General features: G+C 37.0%; 1 protein-coding gene across 3 annotated transcripts in view; it reads left to right on the top strand.

Annotated features, from left to right (window-relative positions):
* LOC126923888 (poly(rC)-binding protein 3) overlaps nt 1-21,963 on the top strand; it is a 326,340-nt gene that overhangs the window by 141,387 nt on the left and 162,990 nt on the right. The gene's annotated exons all lie outside the window — the stretch shown is intronic.

Here is a 21,963-nt window from a genome sequence, read left to right as displayed (position 1 = left end):
AGGCGCTGTATATCCTAATTTATGTTGCATATTATTATCTGTTTTCACGTCAAATATATTAAATTGCTACTCTTCAGAGACCATTCCTTTATTATTACGTGATATGATGTAAATGGTGGTCATTTATTTTAATTATTATATACTCGTTACGTTATTGTATTTTATTTGAAATTTCTTTATATAAAATACGAAGAACTATTGTTCAGAGTTTAATAACTTGTCAGTGAATTTTCACTAAACTTTTAGATAATTAGAAGATTAGAGTTTCTATCAAATCGTTTCACAGTTAATTTGAATTTGCATTTATCGAAATTCGAGTTCTCTTCGTGGACAGGTTAAATGTCATTTTATGTTGAAAATCAGTCACCTAATTATCACTTGAGTTTCACAACTTCACATCCTTAGATAACGCAGAGTTCGATTAATCAATATTCCCTCGTCGCGGTGACACGATTTTCCCTAAATTATCGAAATTGTTGAACTTAGTAGCGGCACAGTTTTCTCAACGTTGCACGTAATTTACCAAATTGATACGTTTAATCGCCCCGTGAGCTTTTCAATAAAAATTGAACGATTCTTCGGCACTTTTGTCGATGTAACTGAAAATAGCTGTTATCACGGAACTTTTGCAACAGCATTGAAGTGTTAACGTTGAAACAGAAAGTAAGATCATCGAAAGATCAAAAACTCGGTAAACAACTTTTATTTAGAAAAGTTAACCGTTTCGTATCCTCATCCGATTTAAACTTTAGAATTAAGACATACATCATCCCTTAAATTAAAAGAAAAAAAAATGATATCGTATGATTCGCACAGAATTGCAGGAAATTTTCGTCAAAGAAAATCCCTTTGTTGCTGTACGTCGCAAGTTACGCGCGCCGGTTGAAAGACGTTAGAACGAAAAATTGCTTGCTGAGGAGTGAAACACGTCGAAGAATGATCGATCTAATTGGCTGCCGATGCAAATTCGACTGGTGAAACGTATTCTTCCGGTCGAACGGTTTATAGGGTCAATCTGAATGCGGCAGAATAGTCGATCGGGGGAATTCGCGAAGTTTAGAAGCCGTAACTACACGGCGAAAGTCGATATCGGAAGCGGAACTGAAAGCGACGTTGATATCGCCGCGCGACGTACGGATTTCCAGCGACGATTAAGAGCGATCGATTATCGAACGGTTGAGAAGTCGCGATTTGAACCGTGTTACCTTCGGTACGCTGGATTATTTTATTCCAGGACGCTTGAAATCCTGTAAACGCGGCTTTTCATTACTTAGAAAATCGACAACGTTCGTGAGATTAATTGCGAAACTAAATAAACGAGGCTAAAGGTCACATATGGAACGAGAATTTTATTTATCAGCCATTGTCTCTGTTTTTAGTAGATATTGAATTATCCGGTCTGATTGTTTTGTCGTTGTATGAAATATGACGGAATTTGTTTGCTCGTTCTTCTTTTCTTTATTTGTTTATTTATGGACAAACAATTTTCTCGATGAATTTCCAAGCTTTTGTACATGTATGAAGATTACCGGAGACAAACTAAATATGATGAGTATATTTTTGTCGAATGTTGCTTTACGACTAAGATATAGTATTTTAATTTATGAGCGTAGCGAAATGAATATCGTTAAAAACGAAAGGAATCTGTTAAGATGAAAACGATGCTTTCTAAAAGTAGATGATTGATGACGTTTTGTAAAGAGAATAATTAGGAGGCAATATCTTGATATACAACAAGATGAAAACTAAACGAGAGGAAAATTTTGATAACAGGAAATTGATCGGCATCGTGCTGAATTTAAAAAACTGTTCTCGTGTAACGTTCTCGTGACTGTAGCCTCCGTACATTTAGAAGCATACAGATTTTTCTGTTAAATTGTAACTTTATCCAGGGATTAAATGAAAAATTCTGTCACTTACGTCACTTTCAGTGGAATTTTCAAATTTCTCATTATGAATATATCCAAGCTTTTATAAGTAACACGTACTAACATAGAGTAAATGTTCGATGCACGCACGTACAGACCTTCTTTACTAAAATTTCACTCGACCTAGAAATCAAATTGAAAGCTTTAATCAAAATCAAATACGACTCAAAAAATAATCAACATTTTAATATATTTACGAAGCCACGTACGAACTGTCCACGTGATTAAATATGAAATAAATTTCGCTGAGAAAATTATTCGAACATCAAATTATTCGACATCGCTGTAATCTGTGTTTTATTTAAAGCAACCTCGTTCGTGACGCAAAGAATTCCTCGAATTAGTCGTGGAAATGTCCCGCGTTTAACTGCATCTTGGGAAAGGAGGGAGGGCGGGCGAATTTTACCTGTGCAAGTAATAGTTGCGTGTTTCTGCAATTAAATTTAATTGGATGATCATCTGGGTTAGCTTTTTGTGGTAGTAAAAGTAAATCCTCGTAAAGCGTAAAGCGTCGAGAGCGGCTATATCACTTGCTACTCGAACACTTCTACAGTTATAGTACTCTCCAACAAATCCAGATGTCCAAGTGCTTTGCAAATGTTACGTGTTCCATCGTTGACGTGGTGTATTCTATGCTCTATGCTCGAGTAGAATCCCTGCAACTTTGAATCGCTGACAACGCGATAACGTTTGCGAAGTACTTAAAACTGTTGTGCCCGAAGAGAAAGAGAATGTAAAATGTCGTCGAATTATTACGATGGAATCGTTTCATTGAAAACTCTGTCGACCGATGTAATTTCAGATGATAGTACTCTGCGTCTACCGTCTTATATCGAATTTTCTGCTAACTTTGTTGGTAGTTGGAAATTAATTTCAGACATATCGATGTTACTTTTCTCTATTTTCTACGAACTTTTTTACTGAATAGTACCGCATACGGATGGAAGAATTCTAGTTGGACTTTGTTTCAAATTCTTGAATTTCCTGTCGAATGTTCTATGATTCCAAATGTTTGATTGTTAGTGAATATACATATACACTGAGTAACAGTTTGTTTTTACAACTCGCGTAAAATATGTACCGCTTTTCTCTAAATTGGTATCATTAAACTATGGAATACGATATTATACTAAGGAAATATATGACGTTCGATTATTCAAAATATATGTAGAATAAACGAACGACGAATAATTGCAACTGAATTATCAGTAGCATTTTTTACTATTTATACAAGTTCGCCACTCTATACGTATAAACAATAATCAACGGTTTTCAACCACGGTATAACATCGTTTTATTTTTCAGATAACGTTTTCAAATAAGATAGAGATTTACTACCTCAGCATAGTACCTTACGAGAGGAATGAATTGTAAATTTAGCCAACCAAATATTCTCACTACGCTTGAGAAAACTCAACGAAAACCGAATCGTGATACTTTCTCCATACGATTACTACGTAATCCAAACATCATGTACGCTAGAAACGCGATTCACTTCGTTTGGTACGATATTTGATTGAATTAAATTTCCGTAACTTAAGGAACAACCTCGTGGAACCTGGTACGAACTGGTTCGCACAGACAGCGACCAAACACCGGGAGACATTATTCCCCATCAAACACATCTCCATCCGATTTAATTTACCTTGAAATTACAGGAGAAACGCAGTTATTTGATCTTCGATCGGTTCTTCTTCTATGTGGTGACTCGGTAACAGATACAGGCGATCGTTTCGACGTACCTATCGGCTATAATAATCTGGAAAACGGAATATCTGCGAACGAAATACCAATTACCCACGGTCAATCGTTGCTGTGTAACGTGTACAAACAGATCTCAGCGGATTCGGCGTTTGCCAGAGCCGTTGAATTTCCACCAGGCGCCGGATTACCACCACCAAAGACTCCTGTCGTTCGAAGAACCGACCGTTTCAAGAATCACAGGCTTATTTGCGTTCCCTCCGCTTCCAAATGTTCTGTTCAAACGTTGTCCTGCGATTCCGATCATTCTCTTATAAGACTTTCGAAAGATCGCTCGGCACACTGTCGTTTGCTTTGTAAATGTTCGATGTTTCGACTAGACACAGAGGATAGAACTCAATTTTCTTACGGTTTGATCAGAGGGACGTTAGAGGATTGAATTATCTCGATTTTCCTTTCGCCTGGATTGATTAGATGACTAAAATATTTTCTCTTTCTTTCTCTCCGATTATTGGTTAATAAATAGCAGTGATAGTGTATGTGGTTGTTCGAAAGTGTGTGGACACTTGCTTAGTTTTTGAAGAAACATCGTTGTTTCGACGTTATAAATGGAAATGCTCGGGATTTTGCGTACTTGCGAGAGGATAAACCTTGTCTTTAAGAGTCAGTGTAGCTTTATTATTTATGGAGATCGTTTGTCAGCTCGTTTAAGTGTCAAACTATATGTAGCTACCATGGAGAGGATTCTTTCAGATTAATGAAGAGATCGTGGTATTTTCTATCGATAGCATTTAAAGTTGGCGCTTGGACGTATTGTTATCTCGTGTTGAAATACCATCGATGAGATTTCACATAATTTATATTTTATATAATGTAGACGATCGCAGAAGAAAATAGTAAGAAATGCTTCTGATCCTTAGTTTGCCATTAATTCATTGTTAGTAATATTTATTTATTCATTTGTTGTTGTTGTTTACTCATTTGCGACCACGATAAAATTATATAAGTTAGGACAATCCTTGTACATACTGATTAATATCATGTGTCTATGTGTGTACATACAAATGTATAAACTAAAGTATTACAACATAGCACATTGATTCATATATTTTAATGATATATCTTATATTATTATTATTAAAAATCGACCAAGGTATCTATTTACTTGTAAGCTACAGTTTGAGTCAAATATGAGATGCAATTTTAATTGAATTATTATAAATTGGCTACTAACTAATGTTAGTCTGACTTCCAATATATTCTAAGAAAGCAACATTTTTTTTAATGCCAAAAAGAATCGAATCAGCACTTGGGCTTATGCAAGCAATTCTCTTGGACAAATTCTATTGTTCTCTTTCTGCTTCTTTCGATCTTCTTCCTTTGCTTTTTTCCTTTTTTTGTTTTTTAACATTCCATACGGTCATTTTTCCCGGTGAATCCACGTGAAAATGAACATAGAACGCCAAGCTAGAATTTTTTCCAACAAAACTACGTTTTCCATCTCGTACAATATCGAAAAATTAGGGGACACGTACGGTCGCCTAAAAAATTTTCAGCTTTTTCACGGTCGATTCTTGGATCGACGACGCACAGTGTGAGTATCGAATCGAAGGCATTGCTTTTTGTGGACGAGGCCAACTAGATAACCCGGGCTATCTGGCTCGCGCAGAGTGATCGTAATTGAATTTTTTGCCTGGTCCTGGCTTTGCTCGGATTTAGCCATAAGCCAGTTATTGAGTCGTCGTTACAAAAGCCGTGTACCGGCACGTTCATCGATTTATAATTGTCAATTATCCATATATAAAAACGAGTCGAGCGATTCATTCGATCCATTTCGACGGACAAAATGTTTCTTCGATTGGACGCTCGAATATCCTGTAATCGACGTGGAAAAAGACTTTTAGTTAACGTAGCTCGCCATTTTGACGAGATTCGGTTCACTATTTTTCGAAATCGAGAAGTTGCAACGAAGATTTTCACTGGAAAAGGGGAAGAGAGAAGAACAGCGATCTCTGTTTATTCTACCTGCTTGGATTTCATTTTTATCGATTCTAATAAATCCATGCTGGATGTCCTAATTAACTGAACCAGGCGCGAACTTTTTATAATATCTTTTATAACAAGACATAATGACATTTTTCTGGTATCTTCGTATATTGAATGTATTTTATTATTGGTTAGTTTTGGAAGAAATAACAATTCATAGGTACAGTAATTATGTTACTGACCATAAGTATTAAGACACCTATCGGTATTTAGTACAAATTGAATGTTTCTCATTGCTTTTATTTTATTTTATTTTATTACGAATATGTTATTTCATTAGCAATATACGTGTTTTATAGATAAACGTGTAAGGTACTGCATAAAGTAGAATTGGTTAGAATTTTTCAAGAAATATAAGGGTTAGATGTTCTTATACTACTTGTGGCTGACCATATACGACTCTCTCTCCTCCTATTGCTCCTCTGAGCTTTGCTCCTATTTCATTCGCATCGAACGTGTCTTGTAATAATACTAAATAAAATGAAATTTCTTGGAATTTTCCAATAAATATAACTAATGAATGCTTTTGCATTAGTTATGTCTGTTCATGTGTATCCTAATCTCTTGCCAGCGACTCTCTGGTAATTAATTAATCTTGCTCTTATTTTATTCGCATCGTACGTTCTTTTCATAATGTAAAATACAAAATAAACGAATATGTAATTTATTATAATTTTCCAAGAAATATCACCAACAGGACACTATTACCTAGATGTCCTAACGCTTATGGCTGATAGTGTATGTCGAAACTAGTAACGTGGATTGTTTAAAAGAGCGCAAACAGCGATTGAGAAAGTTTATAATCCGCAAATACAATTACAAATATGTTATACTAATTACACATAAATTGAATTAAACTGAAAACTATTAGAATATTGAATTCATTATTATTATTATTATTTCCTCCGACTCTGTCAAAATCAATCAAGTAAACCAAATAATATAATAACGTTGTCACAATATATGATTTATTTATATTTATTGTATTGATAATACTCTTTCGTAATGGACGAATAATTGACGATCAATAACAAATCACGCATGGTGCGAGAATAGTGACACGTTCCTCAAAACACGAGCAGCGTTTAAGCAGAAGAAATCGAGACAGAATTAGTCCAACAATATAAACAATATAAACAATACAACAAAGATAGCCTAGCTCCTGGCGCCTTCAATCGTCTTTACATTAAATACAATGGACACTTGCAAAAATCTGCACAATATACAAGGCCATTGACCTGCACCGATTAATCTGTAATAAAATACACTTGCACGCTTCACGGATTTCCCTAATTCCGCTAAACACCCTGTACATCTTCGACTGGCGTATGGCTCTCGACGTTATCCTATTACCCAACCACGTCTGTACAGTTGAAAGTATTGATCATCTATGAGTTTGGCTTTCAACTGAATCTCACTGCATCTCCTTCCCTCCTAAACGTCTTTCCTCGTTCCTGCTCCTTCTCTTTATCCCATATCCATTCTCTCTGCTCGCTCCTTTCTCCCGCTACGGTTCACAGAACCTCGCCATTGAAATTCTCAACGCTGCATATTAATGCAGGCGCATAAATCCCGTCGCTAACCGCCCTCCTAGTTTACGTAGACTGCCGCCGCTTCTCTTTCCCTATCTGTATCACTGTCTCGTTTCAGAGATCACGTTGATCGCTACTTCGACGGATAATCGGCTTTTGAATACCCGAAACTCTCTCATTTCGCAGAATCGCAAGAAATTCTCCATTCTCTCTCTCTCTCTCTCTCTCTCTCTCTCTCTCTCTCTCTCTCTCTCTCTCTCTCACTCATTCTGTTTTCCTCGGCGTCTATGATACGATGTCCTCTGGGACGACGATAGGTGCAAAAATGCTGGGTGATACGTTAAGCAGGATTTTCGCGTGGAATTCTGGTAGATTCGGAGACGTCTGCACATTTTTTCCCAATTTTTTTTCCTCTTGGTTTGATGAGTGAGATTCTTTTAATGGAAGACGGTTGGTTGGAGTCGTCAGAGGGTTGGTTGTAATTTGGAGAGGAATTGCGTGGAATTAGCAGAGATAGCGGTTTGGGCATTCTGCGATATGTTTTCTGGAACATTGGAAAAATGGAAATTGCTATATTCTTTGGATCGGTGAGTTATTCCTGTTTTCTGGAATTTGAGGTTTAAACGAAGCGAAACAGAACAGAAAGAGTTCTATTTTGCTGCAATCTTATTTTTACGCTCCACTTGTCTAGTATCGTGTAATGTGCGTAATACATTAGGAAAGATAAAGCGTCGTGCTCTTATTTTTGTGTTTACGTCATCTGGAAATTTTTTCAAATAGCAGAAAAGCACGTTAGTATGCAGTATCGTTTACTGTAACTTCCATATTCCTCTGTTTTATTCGCGAAGAACGTAAAAATCTTGTAATTGAAATTAATTTTCCTAATCTGACAATTCTGAGAATGAAACTACGAAGAGCAGATATTATATCCTTAAATACCACAGACGATTTCACGGATGTTGCATTGTATATTGTAAATAAAGAGCCTTGAACTGCGTTAATTTCATTTTTACAAGCATTTTTCTTTTTTTACATCTTTCTTACACTTTCACTACTACTATCACATCCGATATCACGATTGCTTATCTAATTGAACAAATTATGAAATGCATTTGCGAAATATTTAAAAATACACGTAACACGTAAGAATATAAAAGAATGTCGAAGGTGAAGTACTTGTTACGACATTTAATGAACGAAATGAATCTTTCTGCAAGTTTCATTTCTCTCTTAATTACTTAGATCCAAATATCCATTCGAATATTCCAATTGATCTTGAAAATCGACCATAAGTTCCATTTCTCAATTTCATTCGCTGTGAGAAGATTGACTGGAAAATTGAAGCTAATTGCAACGAATAAGCTTTGTAAACCGATGCGATTCTTTTCGTATCGTCAGTGCACGCGACTTATTCAAAGTTGACGATCGTAATATCGTCTGTGGAGCTGGAATCGTACGAAATGACGCGATTCGTCGATAGAAAATTAACCGAACTTGGCGACATCGGAGGGCTGTCAAAGTGTGGATGGAAACGGGTCTGCAAGTTACTCTTTCAGCCGGCGGAACCGCCGGCCCTTCGCTTATATCGGAAACACACCAGGGCCGAACTCATTTGCAAGCTCGTAAATCGATTTAGATTCTCATTAGTTTCGACGAAAGCGGCCGCGTGAGCGCGAAAGCGAAAACAATTTAGCCGGTGCTAGTTGACGTGTAATTAGAGCTTCTAATCGACCCATCAATGAATAATATTGTTGACAATTTGTTCGGTTGTCGACTATTGTTGTCGATCGATTTTCCAAATTTCGCGTGATTACGCGCGAAACCGATTTCTAAACGGATAGATAAATAACACTTCTGTCGCATAAAAGCGAAATTGTTTGGTTGTCTACAAAATTCTATGTATGTTCTGATTAATTCAGATAACCAAGGTTCTGTCTCAAGGTTCCATATTATTCGATTAAAAAATAAAAAAAAAAAATAAAAAAATAAAAAAGATCGAAGCAAAAATAAGTTACACTTTGAGAAGTAGTATATCAAAATCCGCCTGAGAAATCGCAGAAATTTATTCACCGTAGCAGAAGGAGAAAGGAGAAGGGTGTCCCATCCTCGGAGTAGTAGCTAAAAGGCATGAAATTACTGGTGCTCTCGAATCTCATTGAGAGGACAGCTCGTAAACGGGCAGATTCCAGCGGTTAGATCGCAGTCAAAGACGGAGGATGGCTTTGCTAAGAGGTCGATAGGGATGGCAGGGTGACATAATAGCTTACTCAGGATCCACTTGTGGTCAGTAATCGGATTGGGCAGGATCGACTCCGTGCTTAGGTATGATGATCGACGTATGCCGTTCAGGATGAATTTATTTTCCTTAGAAACCCTTCTCTTCCTTCTTCTCCCTCCTTTCTGTTTAATAAACCTCCAATTGAATGTCAGGAATTTCTAACTCAAAGGAGTAATTATACACGTTTGTATCGATTATTAGACTAGTTAGACTCTGTTTAGAAGAAATCTAGAAGTGCAAAAATGTAATAAAATGTATAAAGGAGCAATTAGATACAGATATTTTTATGTCGATTGCTAGACCTGTTAGATTCTGCTTGTAGGAAATGTAGACGCACAAGAATGTAATTCAAAGGAGCAATTAGATACAGATATTTTTATATCGATTTCTAGATCAATTACATTCTGTTTGTGAGAAATTTAGAAGTGCAAAAATGTAATTGAAAAAAGCAATTAGACACAGATATCTTTATATCGATTTCTAGACCTGTTAGATTCTGTTTGTAGGACATTTAGAAGCGCAAAATTGTAATTCAAAGGAGCAATTAGATACAGATATTTTCATATGGATTGCTACACCTGTTAGATTCTGTTTGTAGGAAATATAGACGCGCAAGAATGTAATTCAAAGGAGCAATTAGATACAGATATTTTTATATCAATTACTAGATCAATTAGATTCTGTTTGTAGGAAATTTAGAAGCGCAAAATTGTAATTCAAAGGAGCAGTTAGATACAGATATTTTTATGTCGATTTCTAGACCTGTTAGATTCTGTTTGTAGGAAATGTAGAAGCATAAAAATGTAATTCAAAAGAGCAATTAGATACAGATACTTTTATATCGATTGCTAGACCTGTTAGATTCTGTTTGTAGGAAATGTAGAAGCACAAGAATGTAATTCAAAAGAGCAATTAGATACAAATATTTTTATATCAATTACTAGATGAATTAGATTCTGTCTGTAGGACATTTAGAAGCGCAAAATTGTAATTCAAAGGAGCAATTAGCTACAGATATTTTTATATCGATTTCTAGATCAATTAGATTCTGTTTGTAGGACATTTAGAAGCGCAAAATTGTAATTCAAAGGAGCAATTAGGTACAGATATCTTTACATCGATTTGTAGACCTGTTAGATTCTGTTCGTAAGAAATGTAGAAGCACAAGAATGTAATTCGGAGGAGCAAGTAGAGCAACAGATTTTTGTACCAACTGTCAGACTTACCTGACTCCATAGGGAACTTAGAGATGCAAAAATGTACACAGTGCATATAGTATAAAAATATAGGAATTATCAAAAATAAAGTATACACTCGATATCGCGTTTAAAGATTCTGTAATATTTAAGACGCTGTTTAGGTTTCGTTCCTTCGACTATTTAGATGCTCATAATGTCGATAAAAATACGAACTAAAATAAACGTTCGTAGTGTACGTTCGAACGGAACCATCACGTAGGTGTAGTTGTTGATGTTACAACCTATATGAAAAAGAACTCAAGAAATTAATGAAGAAAGACGTAATTAACAATTACACAAACGGTCCTATCGATGATCTTTGTGTTAAATAAAGTCACCATTTTGTCAGAATCTCATTTATCGACAAAATCATCGTCAATCACGAATGCTACTTATATTTCTTACGTTTTTGCTTGGTGCGGCCAAACGTTTCCTGTTCGACGATTAATCCGTGCACTTTCGTGTGCCTCGATCCTGTCGAGCACCGGTGATTCACAGCGGATTTATGGGTCGATTTCAAAGGCAGCCATAAAGCAATCCGTATATATTTTAGCCGTTTCCAGCCTCGCCAACTAAACTTATTTCCTCCGGGAAATTGAGCGGGTTCAAGTAAACGTAAATCACGTGTTTCTCAGCGCCGCTAGCCACTACTTTCTTTCCTCTTTCTGTCTTTTTTATTTCACTTTCTTTTTTCATGATGTTGTTCCGACATGATTGTTTCTGGCCGCAACGCCTCTCGCTGTTCTTTTGGAATGTCCAGATTCAGCAACTTCTAATGCTGTTGGTATCGATCAATCATTCGTGTCTTCTTTTTTTAACGAACGTTCCTTTCACCTTGCTTTTTGTCGAATAATTGCTCCTTTCCTTTTTTTCTTTTTTTTTTTTTTTTTTTTTTTGCTGCTTTTTAACGTTGTTTCGTGGTGTTTCCGGTTTGAAGGATTTCTTTAAAAAATACGTGTATAATTATACATGACCTCGTTAAGTTTATCTGAAAGATTATTAAGAAATTATCAAAACGTTTAAATCATTGTCTCATTTTAAACTTTAAATTATGAGAACTGATACATACAAATAAGAATAATTTTAGTAATTTGGCATATATGAAATTATTTTTTCCTTTGTATATATATATCTATTACCCGAAATAATTTTTAATTTCATCAATGTCGGTGTTTGTTACGATATTTTAAATGATTTTACAGTACAGATTCAGATTCTGAACTCTCAATTCACGAATACCTTTCATAAGTTTGCCGCTGTAATCTGGAAACTTTTTGAAGCAAAGATAACACGTTCGACTTGAAAGCAAACCGGAGCTCGTAACGAGAATTAATTGATTAATTAATCAGTTCAAATCGTATTTCACAGACGCATACATTCGTAACAGATACACAATAGTAGACGAGCAAAATACACATTCAATTTCGACTCATTAAATACAACATAGCGAGTTTAAACGTGGAACGTGGCGTTTCTACAATTAATTTTGCGTGCAGCGCGACTTTTTAAATCCAATTTTATGATCAAAGTTTTTCACGCGCGAATGGTTTCCATTAACTAAATGCAAAGAAACATCGCAACCGAGCACACGGCCGACTTTCATTTTTCAAATTGCTACCCCAAACGTTGCATCCTCGTAATACCATTTATTCGGGGATTTTCATTTGCCTGATCGATCCAGATAGTCATATTCACGTCATACTTTAAAGTCTTTTGCACATCTCCGAATAATATTTTACGGCGTTATCGTTTCTCATATTTTTCCTTGAAATTTTTATCTTTACTTCCAATGGCAGCCGGTAATGGATCTTTCATTATAAATTTCCTGCTACATTAGTGACTTTTAACATTCAGAAATTTTATGATTTAGTTAAATTTACAATACGTTTAAACGTTACACAACAGTATATCATTTAATATCGATCTTCAAGATAATTTGATGTTTTTTAACAAATTTAGCGTATACTCTTGATTCTTGTTTAATATCGTTTGCTGCGATAAATATCAATGGTTACGTGCGATTATATCACGTGGAATTGGTCAAATAAGCACGATGCGAACAATAAATGCTATGGAAGTTCATTACACAGTGTCATAGATGTGTAATCTCTTTATTAATTACTAATTTATACAAGCGTTATCATTGAACAATTATATAATTTAAAACGTTTTATCTCGTTACAACGTCATATATGACCTAGATATTACACAATACTTGTACGTACAGAATTGTTCTACCCACGATATGTTTCACCTACCAGATACTATTATAACGAGTAATACTTTACTTGGAATATTTCTCATACTCTTGCACATTATATACCTTCTATGTATTTTTGCATCTTTAAATTCTCCATAAACGTATGAAAGTCTAATCTGGTAATATTAACGCTGCTGCCACTCGTTTTTTATATTTTTATGTTTCAATTTTATTCTCATGTTGACAGGCAAAAAGAATGTTCGTTGAAACGTAACGATTTCACTTTTATTTGAATCTTAATAAATAAAACGAATCTGCGATTTTACTGATATTTAGAAAGATGTTTTTCACGAAAACGAGAAATCATAACAATTTGTTCTAACTTTGACATCTTTGTTAATGTTAGAAGAAGTATAATATATATACATTATATAATTCAATAAATTAATATAATAAATAAAGTTAATGTTTGTAATCTAATTGCGATTGGGTCGGGAACGATCGGAACAGCAGCAACAACAGGGTTAAATAAATTGATCAAAAGGAAAGCAAAGCGTACGGAAGATGGTAGCAGGATGTATCATATTTATACAAACGTTGCGAACATATACTCCGTGTACTCGGTCATCCTGATAATAAACATTCAGTCGTGCGTATCGCCATATTAATGAACAATTAACACGGCTATATAGCTGCATACATAGGCACTGCATACAGCTGGTTGTTATCTGTCAGAGTGCAGGCACCGCTGATCCAATAAAGCCGACCATCATTTTCGACAATTTATTATGGCGTTGATGTGACGGTGATCGTGTAACCGGAGCCCAATTCTACCCCCTCCCCTTTTTCCGACTAATTTTACAAAATTATTCAACGTACGTTGGAAAATCGATATTTATTAAGGTGACACAGTTTTCGATATTACGCCACTTTGCCACGCCACTTTTCGTTATTAAGCTAACAATAATATCGTTTGACGATTTCAATATGATTGAATTTAGAAGACGCAATTTAGACTCGCGATATTTAACAAAAGTAATTTATAATTCGATTTGGAATATCTATTTGAGGGATTTGACTGAAATACAGGTATCCAGAATAGCCTAAGGATTAAATTATCGATATAGAAGCGTTTCATAGATGTATCGCGATACTGTTTAGTTTGCAGACTTTCAAAGTACCGTGGGCAATTCTAATTGTCGATTCTTTGCAGTTTACGAGTAAATTGCCTCTTAATTAAACGATTGCCGATCGAAGAATCTAGTCGGACGATAAGAGGGTTATCTTGAGCCACTAATAATCGAGGAATACAGTGCATCGTGGTGTTATAAATACCTCAATTTCCCTTTCAATGCGAAATACTTGCAGCACGTCGCATGTAAACAATGGAAATGTATAATACTTTGCAAAACTACGATTAAATAAATCGGTCGGTTCGTAACTCTATACACGCAAGCACAGAGTCGAATTTCGCAAAATTGTCACGACGACAATGATACACATAAAACGAGTCTCTCAAATTCCCTTTCGTAGCTACGATACTGAGAAACAGAATTCAACAAATTACACTGATAGAAAACGATGATAGTTGAAACGTTGCATTAGCAGAAAATCCTACTCTTAATAGATTGATCTTCCTCTTGGAAACTCTCGATAATACGAACCCACGATAGAAATAATTCCAATTAGCCCTCTAAAACCACACCCTTTCCGCTTTCGCTGCAGTTGGAAAACGATCAAATCGCGGAAGGCTATCTAAAAGCCTGTTTCACCCAACTGTTACACGCCTAATCCAACAATTAACCAGTCTCTCATCCCTCTGATCCAGCGATCCACCCCTAAACTCTTGGAACGGAGAGTAACAGCCACGTGAACAAACGCTCGGAACCAATAACACATCACCGTATTTCATCCCCTAAAAGAGAGGCCATCGGGACGAGCCAAAAAATCTCGCTTTACATCTCCATCCATCGAGGCAATTCGCGTATCGCTTGCATTTAATTTCTTTTGTCCTGTCACGACCTCTCTCTTTCTCTCTCCCTCTCTCCCTTTCCCTCTCTCTCGCTCGTCTGTACTGGACGATACTCGATAGTGGCGGTAATTAAAGTTCCGATTTCAAGACCATTCATATTTGTCATCGTTGGTAGAAGGGTCGAAAGAGAGAAAGAGAGAGAAAGGGTGGATTGAAGGGTATTAGAGGGAAAAATCGCGCGTCCCGCTCGAGGGCCAGAGGCTTTTCCATCGGATTTCAATTTTCGCGTAGCCGCCACGTCGAGCGTATCCGCGAATTAGTCCGGGGCTATGGAGGCGAATACGACGGCGTCCGTCTGGCCGAAACGATGTTATCGGACTATTGAAAATCGAAAATCGAGAAGTATCGAGCGATATCGAGTTTGCGGTGAGACGTCCTGTCGCGCGGCCTATCCCATTACAAGGGGAAAGGGAAAAGGCTGCGTACGTAGTTTTACGTAGTATTCTAGATGAAAAGAGAGAGAGAAAGAGAGGAAACGATAGGTGTAGAAACGAGTTCTTTCCATTTTACAACTTCCGCGTTGCAGAAAGATCGAAAAGAATTCGTTTCTACGCCTATTATTATTATTATTATTAGACCGCGGGTTTTTACGCGTTTCTAGGAAATTTGAAAGTGTACAATCGCATAGTGTGCACATTATATAAAAAGATGTATAAAATAGCCGAACTATGATGCTTTCTACAACGTGTTGTGAGTATAACAATTTTCTATCAAGTCTGTACCTTTTTAATTATATTCTCAAAGATACGAATTTGGATAAAAATCTTCGGTGTGATTGTAATATAAAATCCGCTGTCTAATGACGGATTTATATCACGTTCAATTATAAAACGGAACAGAAAGTTATAAAGCTGATAAAGGCTGGAAGCGAAGAAAATGAAGCAGAAAATGCTTAAAAAAGGAAGTCAGAGAAGGACGAAGATTACAAGGGGAAGAAAGAAACGGACGATGAAGATGAAAAAGGAAATAAGCATGGTATTATACTCTCGTTCATAAGTCACAGGATACTTGCTAATTCTAAGTATAAACTAAAATAAAATAGGTTCGTAACAAAATCCTTCAATCACAGTAAATATGTAATTTTTGCTGAAGAAACTATTTTCTAATTGTAATATTCACCTATTAAACGTACTTCACTGTATCATTTTACGTATCGTATAATTACAATAGCAAATGTCGAAAACGGATGAGCTTGTTGTTAACTGATGTTAAGGCGTGTTAAAAATCATCGCAATAATTAAAAAATGTTGTATAATTTACGATTGGATCATGCAAGTTGCTTAAGCCTGTGTATCCTAACGCGACAACAAGAACTAACCGTAGACGAAACGAGCGAAAATAGAGCACCGATTGATGCTGAGCCGCCCTCCGAAAAATCTATAAAACCCGGTGATTGAATGCAAATATTCGTTCTTCCTCGTTTCACGCTGCAAGTTTTTCGAAAGTTTGCCCGCAAACTTCCTATCATTTCTGCTGTGAGTCACTAGCCTCGCACCTGCTGTTCTTATCCTACCAACACCGGCGTATAAAGAGCTTCTGCTCCCAGGGGACACTACATGTGTTTCTCGTGTCAATATTGCAGTACCACAGTGTGCTCTAAAAAGGAAAGGTAGAAAGCAAATGTTCGTGCTTCTTACGTACTTAGATGCTGTCGAAACTCGTCAAGCATGAAATAAAGCACGATTCTGCAACAATTGTCGACTCAACTCCGACTAAACCGCTCGCGTCAAGTTAACTCGACGTGCGAGATATCGTCGACGCTCGTTCGATTTTCAAGAGGAAGAAAAGAATACGCAACGTGAATAGTAGCGCGTGTAAGGACGATATAGATAAGAGAATAAAGATGTAAGATAGTAAGATTAACGTAAAGTAGCGAGAAAAGAAACCTATTCCCAGAAAAGCGAGACGTAGGAAAGTGAAGCAGAACGGCGAAAGCAAGAGAAGAGATAACAAAGGAGCGGAGGAACGAGAGCGTGATAAACAAGGGAAAGTGAAGAAGAGTAACGAGGAGACAGGGGTGGAGGAGATGATAAAGGAGATCAAAGTGGAGATGATGGTAAAAGAGAGGAAGGGTGATGCGTAGTCTAGCGTGCTCTATTGATCGGCAATCCATGTACAGAGAGAGGAAGAAAGAGAGAAGAAAGGGAAATGGGAGAGACATCGTCTGGTGGATGGTTTAATCGACGGCGCGGTGCTGTCGCTAAAATTTTGAAAGTCAAAACAAGATAGAAGAGAGAGAGAGAGAGAGAGTGAAGGTGATTGTCGATGAGAGGAAGAAATCCTGATGAATGTGATGAGTTATGTGAGATTAGCCGATGTATCGAAAGGTGGTACTGTACGAATTAGAAAGGGTTTTAGAAAGGGTCGACTGATTAAATCGTTGGAGAATCGTTCTGGATTTTTTGCCGATTCGGAGAAGGTAGGAAGATTCGATCAGTTTTTTATTCGTTAGGAGCGAAGTTTTATTTAACGTTGATTCGATATCTGTTGATAGTATTGGCCTGATACTGATCAAATCTGGACGAAAAGTAACGAAATATTGCTTTATTCGTTATAGAAAAAATTCTCAACAAAAAGGTTTATTACTTTGGATATTCGATACTTTTTAACGCCAAAGAAATTCCTCTAAAACCTTCTTCCCTAAAGCTTGTCAATTTTAGACGAAATTGGAAATACTATGCTTTATTCCTAGAAAGAAATTTTCTTGACACAATCGAAAATCATACTTTCTATTACTAAAGCAACAGTCGTAAAAGGTACAAATTATTATTCTCCGTTACAAGAAAATGAAAAATCATCGCTGCCCGTTATTTTCGCTAGAACCAAAAATACTACTCTTAGATGGAAAATCGATCGCCAACAGAATCCCGAATAAATTACAAAAGAATCTCAACACAAGAATCGTGAAATGGACCGACTAATTCCTTCGATCGCCTAAATCCACCACTGTGCGGCGGTGTTTTCTTTGGAAAAACAAGGCGCGAAAAGCGACCGACTAATTAGTCGTGGCATCGAGGACTAAGCCTCGTTCAATAGCCCGTCCAGGTTTTCGGCGGTTTTGGTCGGCCTGCTTACACCGTAAATACGCGGTAAACGAAGGACTCCGTATCTCGAGACCGTTTGGATTCAATTTTCGCTAACTGGAGCGTGGACTAATTAACCCGACGCGAATAGCCGCTCGAGAAACAATGGCCGGCTGGCTGAAGGGGATATAGTTGACGCGCGCGCGCGCCTCGGTCGCCGAGGGTTGAGAGAGACAGCCACACTATGTATGTGGCTGTGCGCGAGTGTTTTCAGGGATAGAAAGGGTGATGATGGGTCGATGGGCTGCACGGAGGAATCACCGAAGGAGGACAGCAGTAACAGATGGCGACGGGAGAACATTTTTTTCGGCGTTTTCACTTGCTAATGAATCCAGACGGAGAGAGATCGTGTGCTCGTTTGCCAACAAAATTCAGATGGATGAGCGACAACAAACGGGAACGAATAGATTGTAGTAAAGAAGGATGATTGCTCCGTGTGTTTCTTATGGATAGACTTTTGGAAAATTTGTCTTGCTTCGTTGGATACTTGGTGATTGGTTTCTCAGCAGAGTCATTTTTTGGCGGTCTCAGATGGTTTCAGGCGGTTTGATGCGTAGAAATCTCATTAATATGTTATTCATCATAATGTAATGAGACACGATTATCACAGTTGTATTGGTCAAGTTTGAAACCAGTTTGAAAATATGTATATATATAAGTTAGAAGCAATCGTATATTTAGTAAAAAATTAGTATGTAAGATGGATATATCTATATGAAAGCCATGTAAAATATATGTATGACGAGTATGAATTATGATCCCGGTGAATACTGAATTTTATTAATATAACGAACGAGTGGTTGCTTAATACTTTTGCGATCTCCAGGAGATATATCTACTTGTACTATACAGCTTGACATTTCTATATGCATTTTCGAATTCGATTCATCACTTTTGTGATCTCTGCGAAATAGCACATATATACAGCGATGTGAAAAAGTTCTCGCAACTTCTCTTCACGTTGCAATGGCTGCAGAAATATACGTAGTACATATGTCACGAACTGTAGAGCTTTTCAACGATAACACATCTGCGATCGATTGTATTGAAAGATTTGCTGTTTTTTACCGAAAGATTACTAAAGAACGAGCATTAATATTCGTGTTTTGTTTTTCGCTTTTCACGTAAAATATACTTCGTATTTTCTCAATAATAACAGACAAGAATGATTTACTCTATACTTCCATCGTATAGTACAGAATTAGCCTGCATCAGAAGTTAGATAGAACTGATTTGTGAGCTATCTGCTGATATTACAATCGAATCATTTCCGAAAATTTGTTCATACTTTGTTAATAAACGATTATCCTTTACCTGATATTTCTCTCGCAGTTGTGTTTAATACTTAATAATCAACAGAATCTGCATATTTAAATGTCTTCTATTCCTTTATTCATCGTAATATAAAGGGAAGTTCCGAAAACATTTTTCCACCACTGTAACATTCGTTAAACACCTTGTCGTTTCTATCTACATTCTCAAACTCGTTTCACACTTTACCGGCGTACTCACGGCGGCCGAGCGTCGTAAACGCCGCTGATAAAATACCGAAACGTTTCTCCCGGCACACACGCGCACACAGTGTAATTCATAAAGAGTATCTACAAACGTTCGAATACTCTGCAACGCGAATATCAGCCCGTACAGATACTCTCTAACCAAGTAAATAGCGAGTGCATTACAAGACAACCGATCCCTGTTTCATATCACCCTAAATCACGACGGTAGTGGTACCCAGCTTTATCAACCCCGTCGAACGACCCTCTCGAATAACAAACCCCGGTGAAGCAAGAAACACGAAAAGAATCCGACGTGGACGTGTAAGCGATAGAAAATGGAGAGACCGAGTCACAACAAGCGAGTCGAACGTTGGCGAAAACACGATTTTCCCTTGGGTTGGCGAGGAGCGAGAGAGGCGGAGGGAGAGTCGTTTGAAAGAAGGGAAAGAAAAGCAGCGGTAGCGGCGACGACGACGACGACGACGACGACGACGACGACGACGACGGGAGACCTGGTTCGCCCTGTTCACCGGACCTGGACAAAAGGGGCAAAACGTTGAAAGGAAGCAACGGAGAATTCCGGCTTCCTTCGAGCACGGTAAACTGCACGTATCTGGACAGAGAGAAAAGGGGAGGGGGTTAAGGGTGAGTTCGAGGCGGGATTAAACTACGAGGAAAAGTGGTTTCCAAGACGGTAGAGAGGCAACGTGGCCGACGAAAGCTAAAACACCTGAACGGTTCTCCTTGGCCAAACCTGGCAAACCTCCTCGTCTCTCTCTTCGCTTTTATCCGTGTCGTTCTTGTGCCTTGGGCTATGGTTTGCAGTTAGGCTTCGTCTGCTCGCATATGGAAGTTGTTCGCGATCGTTGCTTCGTCCACGCGAAAGGAACCGTGTTGTTGTAAATAGTAGTAGTAAATCGTTAGGGGATGCAATGATTCTCGAGAGATTTGAAAAGGATAGGATCGTAACTAGTTCTAAAATACAGAGACTTTGGAAATACATTAAAACACGCGCGTAATGTCCAGCTGGCAAATTGTATAGACTGCGTGTATATTTAAAAAAAAGAAAAAATTACGAAGCCAAACGTCGCAGTCTGTTTCTATGTCTCTTCTACGTATTTCCTGAAGGAATATAATTTGCATATATTGGAGACACTCGTTGTACTTGTAGAAAATTGTTCGCGATAAAGTTTACGGTGTAATTTGTGCTCCTGTTTACATAATCGGGTATGCACGTACGTGTGAAACTTCATTGAGGTGTTTTTATCGATAAAATGGAAAGTGTCTAGTATTGTTTTCCTATTTAGAAGCAATATTACAACCATTTTAGAGTCTAATGAATTTGTTGCAGAATTTAATCTGAATATAATGAACCTAGTAGAAAATCCAATCCGAATATAACGAACTCGTTATAGAATTTAATCTGAATATAATGATTTGTTATTAAAGTATCGCAGCATGCACGTACACTAGTATGGTGTTCGCGATTAAGCATATGAGTTCTAAATATGGAAGCTGGAAAGATAAGGGAAGTGTAACAGAACTGGGAAAAATACACACTATGGGGGAAACTATGGTTTCGCAGGAGATATATGATAATTTAGCAATTAAAAATATGTAGGATTTTGAAACATTTAAACAGCATTTACTCGCGGAATATTTTGAAATTACGCTGGATAATAAAAAAAAAAAAAAGATATTAGAGGGCAGAACATGTTGCTTCTACTTGTCACTTTTATCGACCAGCTACCAGAAAAACGTTTCTGATAGCGTGAAGTTCAGTGAATAAGCTCGTAATCGGACTTTGATATCGCGTTAATGTCACGGGTGAGCATTTTGAACGCCTTTTTGGAGTGGATGACCGGAATAATGTCCTTTCATAGATCGATTTTTTGTCTATTTTTTTTAGAAGCGATACAGGTGAGGTACGTCTAAAAATAAACGAACAGAAATATCTGTACGAAAATTATTTTATACAGGTAGACAGACTTTTTATTAGAAATAAACTAAGCTTTCGTTCGTTAATACTTTACAATTACCATGAATTCAATCTGCATTATATCACGAATATTTTTATATTACCTATCATTATATTATTAGTATTACTGTCATTATATTACATAATTTCTTTGTTGAATACTTTTGTTACAAATTTTTAACGAAATTTTAGAAAACTACGTGTATCTATACCACATTCCTTTCTACTTTATTTCACCTATGAACCTATGAACAGTAGGATAATTTCTATGCAAATTTATACAGACACCTAATACATGCAATCGTAGTACAGAAGAATAATAGAAATTAATTGACAAACTATCAAGCTACTTCAGAAATTGCAAAATTCACCAAAGATAGAGGTCGAACAGAATCTCTAAAACGCCAGAGCAACGTTTAGATTAGCCTGAAGGGTAATTAAGGCTAAC

Source organism: Bombus affinis, chromosome 14 (genome assembly GCF_024516045.1).
Source record: "Bombus affinis isolate iyBomAffi1 chromosome 14, iyBomAffi1.2, whole genome shotgun sequence".
Taxonomy (NCBI): Eukaryota; Metazoa; Arthropoda; class Insecta; order Hymenoptera; family Apidae; genus Bombus; species Bombus affinis.
The sequence above is the reverse complement of the archived record's forward strand: the minus strand, read 5'-3'. Positions and strand labels throughout refer to the sequence as shown.